Consider the following 12,554-nt stretch of genomic DNA (forward strand, 5'->3'; position numbering starts at 1 on the left):
GCTGGCCAGCGTCTCTGCTCCAGATTTCTTGGAGCAGAGCCAGGCGTCTGCGACCACCCCTGCCTGAAGAAAGGACTATGGATTAAAGGAGCAGGCAGAGCGGTACAAGAGGAAAAGGTGAAGAGGATTATTTTATTATACTCTCGAGCTTGATGGACTTTTTAAACTTTAAGTGAAAGTGCGTCACAATTGAAAAGTAAAAGATGGCGGCTAAACCTCCCCCTAAAACTCTTCGGAGTGGTGGATCTTCTCCGGTGCAACAATCATCATTACAGGCGTTGCACCCTCCTGATGTACTGACACCGAAGGACTTACGAGATGCTCTGGATAAACATGCCCAGGTACTTTTGGAATCAATTAATCAATCAATGGGTGATAAATTTGCACAGATGGAGGAGAAATTGGAGAAACTGGAGGAGAGAATGGAAGAGAGGATGGAACAGAAGTTCAGCGTGATGAAGGTAGACATTTTGTCTTCAGTGCATAAAGTGGCGGAATGTGTGGAAGATTTAGATGAAAAAGTGGATGATTTGACCCAAAAGAATGTAATATTAGAAGTTAAAGTACGGGAGAATGAAAATTTAAGAGACAAAATGGAAAGGGAGTTAAGCCTTGCTCAATATTACCAGATGCAGTTTGCTGTTAGAATCAGAGGTTTAAAAGAGAATATTAAGGAAGATTTAAAGCAGCTGGTTTCTGAGGCTCTCGAAGTGGTATTGAACCAGCCAGCATCTGAAATAAGAGCAGCTATGGATAAAGTGTTCCGTGTGAATTCATGGATTGCCAGACAGAGAAAGTTGCCTAGAGATGTGGTGGTTTACTTTGCAAAAAGAGAAATTAGAGATGAAGTTATACAAGCTGCCTATGATGCTAAAGTTGTGATTGCTGATCAAGAAGTCTTGGTTTTAAAAGAAATCCCTCCAAAGATTTTAAGGAGAAGGAAGGACTTTACATTTCTTGTGCAAGAGCTCAAGCAACGAGATATAAGGTTCAGATGGGAGATTCCAGACGGGCTGATGGTGATGTATGAAGGTAAAAGGTATCGGCTGATTACTGTGAAGCAAACGCGTGACTTCTACAATAATGTTTTAAAAGCAACCCCATTAACACTTCTGGAAGCTGCAAAGGGATCTGGAGAAGGAGAACATCAAGAGGATGAAACAGAGGAAAATGGTGCTGGAGGAGATCAAGCTATAACTTCTTTGGATGATCCTAGAGAGCAAAGGGTAACGCGTGCTGCTTTAAAACGAGCAAAGAAAATAAAAGAACAAGACCAGCAAAAGTCTTCAGAATCTTCACAACGTACTCATAGCCAAGCAGTGGGAGGAGCACGGCCTAAAGAAGATAGTCCTATCAAAGCTGTGCTCCAAGAGCTTTGGGAGGATATGCATGGCAACTAAATTCTTAACTTGGAACGTTAATGGACTAAATTCACCACAGAAGAGGAAGAAAGTTTTTCAATATTTAAAACAATTTAAGATAGATGTTATATGTTTGCAAGAAACGCATATTAGAGTTTTGGATCAAAAGTATTTATCGAATTCGAGGTTGGGTACGCAATTTGTTGCTTCTGCAGAGAACAAGAAAAATGGAGTGGTTGTTTATGTTAAAAGTGCCTTAACAGCAGACTTAATTGAAGCAGATAAGCATGGAAGATATGTTATGATTGAGCTGCTGTTAGAAGGTAAAAAGACGCTTTTAGTTGGATTATATGCACCTAATCAACAACAAGATGACTTTTTTAGTTTACTTCACACAAAGCTTACCCAGTTGGATTATAAATCTTTTATTTTTATGGGGGACTGGAATGGTGTTTTGGATGTACAGTTGGACAAGGCTGGAGTTTTCAAGCGCATTCCAAGTCATGCTAGATTGCCTAAATCTTTTTTTGAAATGAAGGATGACCTGGAATTGCGAGATATTTGGCGTGAGAGACATTTGCAGGAGAAGGATTATACTTTTTATTCTGATAGACATCAATCTTTTTCGAGGATTGATTTTATTTTGCTGACTAATGATTTTTTTTGAGGACTAAAAAGGTGAAGATATGTGCAAGAACTATCTCTGATCACAGTCCAGTTTGGTTAGAGATTGATAAGGAGAAAAGAGACAGGCGCTCGTGGCGCGTAAATGAGAATTTGTTTAGAAATCAGAGAAATGTGGAAGAATGCAAACAGCGGATGAAGGATTTTTTTGAGATTAACATGAATAAGGGTACCTCTATGGATATGGTTTGGGATGCTAGCAAGGCCTATATGAGAGGGGTGTTGATATATATGAATAATAAACATAGACGTGCAGTGGAAACTAGAAGGAAAGAACTGGAGAATGAAATAAAGGAAAAAGAAAAGGCTTTGATCTTGAACTCAGAGGATGTGAAGACCAAGGAGGCTATTAGACTGTTAAGAGAACAATTTGATAAATTAATGGCTGATCAAGTGGCGACCAATCTGCGGTTTGCTAGGCATAATACTTTTTGCAACGCCAATAAACCAGGCAGATGGTTAGCTTATAGATTGAGGAAAAAATAAAGGGCTTCTAATATAGATAAGATTGAGTATAAAGGAAGGGTTGTGTTTCAACAGAACCTTATTAAGGATGCTTTTGTGGATTTCTATTCGAAATTATATGCTAAAGAGGAAATTAATGAAAAAGATATTGATATATATTTGGAGAATGCTAGCATCCCGGTTCTTACGCAAGTACAAAAAGAGGGGATTAATCAACTGATTACAGAAGAAGAAATTTTCACAGCAATTAAGGAATTGAAGGTGGATAAAGCACCAGGTACGGATGGCTTGACTGCGGCCTATTACAAAAATTTACAATTAGAGATGATAAAACCGTTAAAGGAACTGTTCCAGACAATCCAGAGGGGTGGAAAGGTGCCACCGTCTTGGAGAACAGCTTTTATTTCTTTGATTCCGAAGGAAGACCAAGATGCTACTCAAGTTAAAAATTATAGACCGATATCGCTTTTAAATACAGATTACAAGATATTTGCTAAGGTTTTGGCTAATAGACTGATGAGGGTTCTGCAACAGGTGATTCATGGGGATCAAACGGGGTTTATTAGTGGTAGGCAAATGAAAAATAATGTGAGGCATATAGTTGATGTGTTAGAGTTTTTGGAAAGGAACAACCAGATCGCTGCGGTGCTAATTTTTTTAGATGCTGAAAAAGCTTTTGATCAATTGAATTGGAAATTTTTGTTGAAAGTTTTAGATAAAATGGATTTTGGGGAAAAATTTTTACAACCGATTAGGGCATTATATCAAAAACAAACTGCCAGAATTATAGTTAATAATAGCTTGACAGAAGCATGTAATATTGAGAAGGGCACAAGGCAAGGGTGTCCGTTATCGCCCTTGTTATTTGTGTTAACATTAGAGATATTATTGGTTAAAATTCGAAATTCGGAAAAAATTAAGGGGATACAAATTGGAGATCAGGACTACAGATTGAGAGCATTCGCAGACGATCTGGTTGTTACAGTGACCCAGCCAGAGAACTCTGTTGTGGACCTGATGGAGATAATAACACAATATGGGAAGGTTTCTGGATTTAAAGTTAATACACAGAAAACCAAAATTTTGGCCAGAAATATGACAGCTTCGCAAAAGGCTCTCTTAGAAGGACTAACTGGATTTGAGATTGTTAAAAGGGTTAAATATTTGGGGGTGATTTTGTCGCCCTCTAATACAAAGCTATATAAAAATAATTATGAAAAACTATGGGGGAAAATTCAAAAAGAATTGGAGAGTTGGGAAAAATTGCAATTGTCTTTGTTGGGACGGATTGCAGCAGTAAAAATGAATGTCCTGCCTAAATTTTTATTTTTATTTCAAATGATACCGATTCTTAAGAAAGATTCTAATTTGGAGGAATGGCAGCGAGGTATCAATAAATTTGTCTGGGCAGGGAAAAAGCCACGAGTTAAACTTAAGATTATGCAGGATACTCGTGAGAGAGGTGGCCTTAAATTGCCTAATTTTAAATTATATTATGAAGCTGCTGCATTAGTAGGAATAAGTGATTGGATTAATTTGACGCAAGGGAGGTTATTAAATCTTGAGGGCCATGATTTGTTGTTTGGCTGGCATGCATATTTGTTGTATGATAAGAAGGTAGACAACGTGTTTAGGGTGCATATTTTAAGACAGGCATTGCTGAGAGTTTGGAAGAAGTATAGACATAAGTTAAGTTGCAAGATACCATTGTGGGCAATTCCAAAACACGCAATAGAAAATATACATGCTGGCTTCAAACATGATGTGACTACGTACAAGGAGATCCTCAGTTTGGAAAGAAATGTTTGGTGTTTGAAATCATATAGCCTCTTGCGAGAAGAGAAGGTTGTTCAAAATTGGTTTCAATATACTCAGTTACAGGCCAGGTGGAAAGAAGACCAGAAAAATGGATTTACAATGACTGATGAAAATTTGATAAAGCAAATTAGAAATCAGGGACCAGCACATATCAAACGGATATATCTTGCATTGATAGAGATTGACTCAGAAACAGAGCTTGTTAATGATTGTATGATAAAATGGGCCCAAAATATCCAGGAAGTTATCACAATGGACACGTGGGAAAAGATTTGGGTGAGGAACGTAAAATTTACTCAAGCTCAAAATCTAAGAGAGAACTTTTACAAAATGTTTTATAGATGGCATTTAGATCCTAAAAAGCTTGCAAGTATGTATCCGAATTATCAGCCTAAATGTTGGAGGTGCGGTGATGAAGATGCAACATATTTTCACATATGGTGGACATGTAAGAAGGTTAAGGCTTTTTGGATAAAAGTCTGGTGGAATATGCAGAAGATTTTTAAACAGAGGATAAAGTTTTGTCCGCAACTTTTTTTGTTGGGAATAATTGCAGACGCTACAGTTGTGGACACCAAGTTGATGTTGAACTTAATTACGGCAGCAAGACTTTTGATAGGCCAATATTGGAAGAAAGAGGAACTGCCGACCATAGAAGAGTGGACTTTAAAGGTTTCCGACCTGGCAGAGATGGCGAAGATTTCGGCCTATTTGAAAGATCATTCGCAAGAACGCTATATTATGGAATGGAGAAAATGGATTGAGTTTATCCAGAACAAGTATAGGGTTAAGAAGTTTTATGTAGCATTTGAGTAAGTCTTCTTTCGTGTTTTTTTCTTTTCTTATTTTAGTTTCTTTTTATACATATTCAATATTACTAAGGCTTGTTTTATCCTATATAAGCTAGAGAGTGATGGATTTTAGAGTTTATAGTTGTTAGTATATGATTGTTTATGATTGCTTTTTATATATATACCTTGTATTTAGCTCTGGGAAGTTGGGGGGGGAGGGGGGGAGGGGGGGGAGGTAGGGGGGGGAGGAGGGAGGGGGAAGGGGGGATTTTTTAAAGGAAAATTGTATCTTAAAACTTTTCAATAAAAAAAAAAGAATTAGGCAGAAAATGAATCCTGTCCTGATCGCTTCTGTTGATGTACATTTTGTTACTAAACTTTGAGTGTCTGTCTTCAGAGCTTTGGCTGAATACGTACTTAGAAGACTAGATCCCTCCATCTGATTCTTGGGCACTGGCGGTAAAGAATTCAATCACTTTCTTCTTTGTATGTTTGACTTCTGACGGGAGAATCAAGATAGCAAAATAGCAGCTGTGACCCTGAGGTGATCAAAGCCAGCCTCTTTTTTAAACTTTCATTGAGCATGAGTTGAATGTAGAAAAGGGTCAAGGCTTCAATCATATGGTCACAACCACCATCTTGCCTTAAGCCTCCCACACACACACACACAGGCACATACCCTTGAGATTGCAATTGTTTCAAAATTCTTCAGTCAGGCAGTTGGACCTAATTAGCACCTTCCCAAAATCCATTTGCTGTCAACGACCCAGGATTGATGGTGGTCAACAACTGAAAGGCATTTAAATCTTATCCAGATTTATTTCTTTGCAGAAGAGAAGGCAAAAAGTAGGACTACCTGTGGCCTGCTAACCTATATCGTTCTTGGTCTTCTCTCAAGGGGACATATTAACTGTTGACAAGCACACACAAAGCCAGCTGAGTTTGGCTGCACAAGTGTTTTGGTTGGTGAATATTGTAGGAAGCAGCCTTAGGGTGAGAACAGCTACCTCCATCTCGCATTTTCGAGAATGGAAATGTTCAGCTCCCTTTGAAACTCAAACTCACTTTGGGAAAGGTCTAATTTGGTCTCAGTTTTGAAAAAAGCATGGAAAGACCCTTGTCCCTTACAATGGTATCAACCAGTCCACTGAGGCCTGATAAATAACATAAGTTCTCGTAAAAGTACATCTTCAACCTCTCTCCATCTTCCCTGCATCTCCAATTATCTTCATCATATTACTTCATGCACAACCCTTCCAGTAGGCAAAGCATCTATGGAAGGAGAGTGTTATTCTTCAATCATGATCTTTTTTTCCTATCAAAACTCTTTAAAAAAAATGTTTTCATGTGTTTTACAGTTTTGTATATCTGTGCATGCACAGACAGATAATCTCTCTTCAGTTCAGTACCGTATGCAGTTACTTTTATAATTAGTGTATAATTATTACCATGTACTGTATTATATTCCCTCATCTAGGTTATTTAAAAGCCCTATACCAGAGACTGCTGTTTTGTTATCTCCTTTCAAGGGGCAACTGTCCGGAGCACTTGTCGGTGATCTCAAATCCTTGTCCAGAGAGGAATTACAAAGATTACTCCAGGCTCTTCATTCTACTACATCTTTCAGCTCTGCTTTTAGTGGAATTCACGGACAACTTTTACCCTAACATGTGTGGTCAGGTGTGGGTTTCTCTTCTCTTTGTTGCTGCTTATCATAAACAACCGCAAAATGTTCTACCTCTCCTGATGTAGAACAGTTTTACACTAAGAGAACTGAAGTTAATATTAATACCCTATTCTATCATACCATTTTACTATAGTAAATAACTGAATAGAGTTGGACTTCTGGTTTGCCATCGCAGCTGCCATGGCTGCTGGAAGGCAAGCTCCGTCTTCTGCATTCAATTTTGTTCTGCTGGGGGACCCTGGAAAGGGCCGAAAGTCACCCTGTAGGAGCAACGAGTAAGGAGGAGACCCCTGCTTGATCACAGAAGGGCAGCAGCCCTTCCACTCAATCCGTGGCTGCACTCCAAACTGGCAGAGGAAAGACCGGCCATAACAATATGACTTGTCACTAAGCTACAGACAGCCGAAGTCAAACTTACCATCAAGCACTTCTAAAGCAACGCAGATGAAACTGGATGAGATTCGATCTTCTCTTTAACATCCTAAGTATTTTCTTTTCCTGTAAAAGCTGCCCAAAGTATCTTTTCCCCCTGTGAGGAGAGAGGGAAGGGGAATTTCTGCCCCACCCTCTAAGAATAGCAGTGACTGACTACCCAGGAGAGTTAAAGCACTAAAAGAACAATTTTAATCTGATTGGATTTATATGTTTCTGAAACCTGGGGACCAAAAGTTTTCTTATTCTTACTGGAGACTTTTGCTTTTATCTACAAAAAAGAAATAAAACTATAGTAATTTACTGTCATTTATTATACTATGACAGACTAGACAAGACTATTCTTGAACCAATAATAGACTAGTAAAAATACCACTGCCCTCTCTTCCCCCATGTAAGTATTCTGACTGAACGTGAGGCATAGGAGGCAGCTAGACCAGGGGTGTCAAACTCAATTTCATAGAGGGCCGCATCAGCATTGTGGTTACCCTCAGGGGGCTGGGTGGGTATGGCCTGGGTGGGCGTGGCCTACTGGGTGGGCATGGCTAGAGTGCGTATGGCCTACTGGGTGGGCGTGGCCAGCTCTACATCGTTCGCATCAAGGGTGCCTATGGGGGCCTGGGCAGGAGTGGGACAGATCTGAGGGTCTCTGGCAGAAGGAGGGTCTCTGGGCCAGGGCCAAGGCAGTGGGGGCTGTTCCCTCACTGTTTCCAGGATGGCTTTCCGGGCCACATGAAACCACTTTGTGGGCTGGATCCGGCCCCCGGGCCTTGTGTTTGACATGTCTGAGCTAGACGATCCATATGATAGAGAAATACAGAGGAAGCCTTGAAGAAAATATCCACAGCTATTACAAAAAATGGCAGCTTAGCTGCGGATGAGAGGAAGAGTGAGGAAGAAACTCAAGATTCCTGGGTATAAAAGGGAGGAAAGAGAAACTCTGTCAGGGATTCAAGATTCTGTTATACCCCATATTAATATAATCACTAATAATCACTAATAATCAGAATAAAGCTGGAAGGGACCTTGGAGGCCTTCTAGTCCAGCCCCCTGCTCAAGCAGGAGTCCCTATATCATTTCAGATAAGTGGCTGTCTAGTCTCTTCTTAAAAAGCTCGAGTGATGAAGCACCCACAACATCTGAAGGCAAGCTGTTCCACTGGTTAAATAGTTATAGTTTTAGTGATGCCTGTTTCTTGATCTGACCTACTTGAAGAGCTGACAATTGTGAGCTGACAATATCGGAGCTCTGAGGCAGAGACGGATGAGGCAGAACACCACCAAACATCAATCTGAGGAACCAACAGGCAGTCAGACTCCTGGAGTGCTCTAGGAAACAGTGATCCCCCAAGAGGGTGAGATCTGATTCAGATTGAGAGATGCCAGATGCTGGCAAGACACCCAGCCCAATACTGCATTGGCCAGCAGCTGCAAAAGGGCTGAGCTAAGTTGGTCAGCATATGGGACGCAGTGGCTCAGTGGGTTAGGATGCTGAGCTTGTTGATCAGATGATCAGCAGTTTGGCGGGTCGAATCCCAAGTGCTGCATAACAGAGTGAGCGCCTGTTACTCGTCCCAGCTTCTGCCAACCTAGCAATTCGAAAGCAGGTAAAAATGCAAGTAGAAAAATAGGGACCACTAAGGTGGGAAGGTAACAGCGTTCCATGCACCTTTGGCATCTAGTCATGCCGGCCACATGACCACGGAGACGTGCTCGGACAAACGCTGGCTCTTTGGCTTTGAAACGGAGATGAGCACCGGCCCCTAGAGTCGGAAACGACTAGCACGCATGTGTGGGGGAACCTTTACCTTTACCTAAGTTGGTCAGCACTGAGAGAATAGTGAAGCAGCTACCCAGTCAAGCTTATTTGGCATCCTGGGGTTCTCTAAGAGCTCCTTTTGAGCTTTTGGTCACTCTTGGACAAAAACTCCCATAGTCCAGAGAAGGGTTCCTCTCACACGTGCTCCCGGCCCTACCTTCGAACCCCCAGCTTGACATTCTGGCTCATGGAATTCTATGTCTCTTCAACTCTATGTCTTTTCTCCTGTAGCAAGTCCCTACAGCTCATGTCATAAGCAAGTCATGAACTTTTGGAATTCAAGTCTCAAGGCTGACCTGGTTCCTGGCTACTGTCAGGACGTAGACAATGCACCAATGAAGATGTTCAAACTTGTATTTGTCTTTCTGTTTGTGATGGCTGACAGAAGATATGCTGAAGTGGGCAATAATTGATTCTCAACCCTTCACTGTCATGCCATCCTCATAGAAAGCATCTTAATATTCATTGGACAAAGAAAGGCAGGGGATCTGCCAATGGCAGCCCTGGAACTATGCCCCATTAGATCTGGAAGGACAGTCCACTCCTCAGCCCCACTGCTGAGGTACAGTAAAGATACCAACTGAGGTATCAGCTGCGGAAGCTATAGGAGTTAAATACTTTTTCAGCCAACTCATGAATGCTTGTGGACCCTGCCATAAGGAAGCACCCACAATGAGGCAGAGGTTTGTACACAAAGAAACTGGAGGCTGATGTTTCCAAAAGGCAGTAAAAGATAGATACAGTATTTGTGCCAGACCATATTCTGCACAAAGAAGTACTACTTTCCTATCCAAATCCTATTTAAACCTAACCCTATTTAACTTTGGAAAATGACTTGAAATCATTTGGGGCCACCTGCTGGAATGGTTTCATGGTTTATAAAGTAATAAAAAGAGCGTATAGAGCGATAGAGGGCGTAATCTATGGGAGTGAGTATGGACATGGTTTCTTATAAGGAACTACTTAAATTGCAAGGGACTGATTGGCAACTTAAATCATTAGAGGAGTTAAGACAAGAAAACATAAGTTACTCTTGGTTTCAATATACCCAATTGAAAGTTAGGTGGAAGTCAGATCAAAAGGTTGGCATCACAATTACAGATCAAAATTTAGTAAAACAAATTAGAGATTTAAATTGTGCACATATAAAGAGGATATATAATGCTTTAATTGAATTGGATTCGGAAACGGAACTGGTTAAAGACTGTATGATAAAGTGGTCACAAAATATTCAGGAACCAATTTCGTTGGACACCTGGGAGATAATTTGGGTTAGAAATGTTAAATTTACTCAGGCTCAAAATTTAAGAGAAAATTTTTATAAAATGTTTTATAGATGGCATCTGGATCCCAAGAAGTTGTCCAACATGTATCCTAACTTTCAGTCTAAATGTTGGAGATGTGGTAGTTTAGAAGCTACCTATTTTCACATGTGGTGGACTTGTAGAAATATAAAAGCTTTTTGGATCAAAATTTGGTGGAACATTCAAAAGATTTTTAAGAGAAAGATAAAGTTTTCTCCGCAATTGTTTTTATTGGGTATTGTTGTAGATTGTGATGTTAAAGAAACTAACTTGATGTTGAACATGATAACAGCAGCACGGTTACTGGTGGGACAATATTGGAAGAAGGATAGTTTGCCCACTATAGAAGAATGGGTGTTTAAAGTTTCGAATCTTGCAGAAATGTCTAAGATTTCTGCTTATTTGAAAGATCATTCACAGGAAAGATATATTTCAGTTTGGAGGAGATGGATAAATTATATTCAGAACAAATATGGGACTAAAAAGTTCCATTTAGCTTATGAGTAGATTTTAGTGGGATATTGTTATTGGTACTTTGTTTGTAGTTATGTTAAAGTGGAGTTAAAGCACATTATGAATTTGGTTAATTGTATATTATGCATAATTTTTATTTAGAATATGATTATTGTAACTATAATCCTGTACTTAGCTCTGGGAAGTGGGGGGGAAGTGGGTGGGTTTGGGGTGGGAGGGATTTGGGGATATATTGTAAAATTTTGTTTTTGTAAAACTCTTTAATAATAAAAAAAAGAGCGTAAATAGTTTGTGCCAAGGTATTCTTTGGAGAGCTACCGTTTGCATTTCCAGTTTAAGGTACACGATTCGGTCCCAACCCTTGAACATACTGCTGTCTTTCTTTGTAATGGATGATCAGAATATTGTGGTCATAGACCAGGGGTAGGCAACCTCGGCTCTTTTATGACTCGTGCACTTCAACTCCCAGAATTCCTGAGCCAGCATGGCTCAGCTTGGAAACCTCTCCCTTTCCCCTCAGCATAAAAGAACCAAGGTTGCCTACCCCTGTCATAGACCATTGTCAGGTCCACATTATATTAATTCTGTGTAACGTGAACCTAGCTATCATGATAACTATTCTTGCAAGAATATTGTTCCCGTATCTTCTTAGTGCTTCTTTTCTATGTGCAGATCACTTCATTTTAGTATTTATTTCTTCACTGATTTGATTTGATTTCTATAGCCACCTATCTCAACAAGTGACATCATAAGGTGTAAAAACAATTAGAACAATTCAAAATGTACTTTTGTATAGGAAACGTATTTTTAACCGTAGCTTTGATATCATTTGTTTTATTTGTAAACCATCCAGAGGCATGCAAGCATGATAGGTGATATAGAAATTGATAGATAGATAGATAGATAGATAGATAGATAGATAGATAGATAGATAGATAGATAGATAGATAGATAGACAGGCAGACAGACAGATAGATAGAAGATAGATAGATAGATAGATAGATAGATAGATAGATAGATAGATAGATAGATAGATAGATGGATGGATGGATGGATGGATGGATGGATGGATGGATGGATAGATAGATAGATAGATAGATAGATAGATAGATAGATAGATAGATAGATAGATAGATAGATAGACAGGCAGGCAGACAGGCAGATATAGATAAAGCACCCAGTAAAGTTCTTAATACGGATGTTAATACAGTCAGGAAATAGGGTGCTTAACATACTCTGGGTCCCAAGTCTGGGCAAACAAGTAAGTCTTTACAGTCTTATGGAAGGCAAACAGGGTTGGGGTCATCTGAATAGCAGAAGGGAAAATATTCTAGAGGGCAGGGATTATGGCACAGAAGGCACTTCTCCTGGCTCCCACCAGTCGACATTCCTTGGATGACCTCCAGCTTGTGGGTGCTCCGTCTCTGGGGTTTTTCAAGAAAAGATTGGACATCCACTTGTACAGGATGGTCCTACCTTGGGTAGGCTGTTGGGCTAGAAGACCTTCAAGGTCCCTTCCAACCCTGTGATTCTTTCATTCCATCTGCTGGCAATGGGAGGAAAACTTGATATTCCACTTTTGGACCTTAAGGTGTTTTTTTTCCCTCCTTGTTTCCCCAATTCAAAGGGAACGTTGCAGAGCCTTAAAGCTCTGAGTCTGGGGACTTCCGGGTGGTGCTTCAGCGGCAAGGATGGTCGGATTCGACCGCCGGCCCTTCGA

The sequence above is a fragment of the Vipera ursinii genome, assembly GCF_947247035.1.
Source record: "Vipera ursinii genome assembly, chromosome: Z".
Classification (NCBI taxonomy): domain Eukaryota; kingdom Metazoa; phylum Chordata; class Lepidosauria; order Squamata; family Viperidae; genus Vipera; species Vipera ursinii.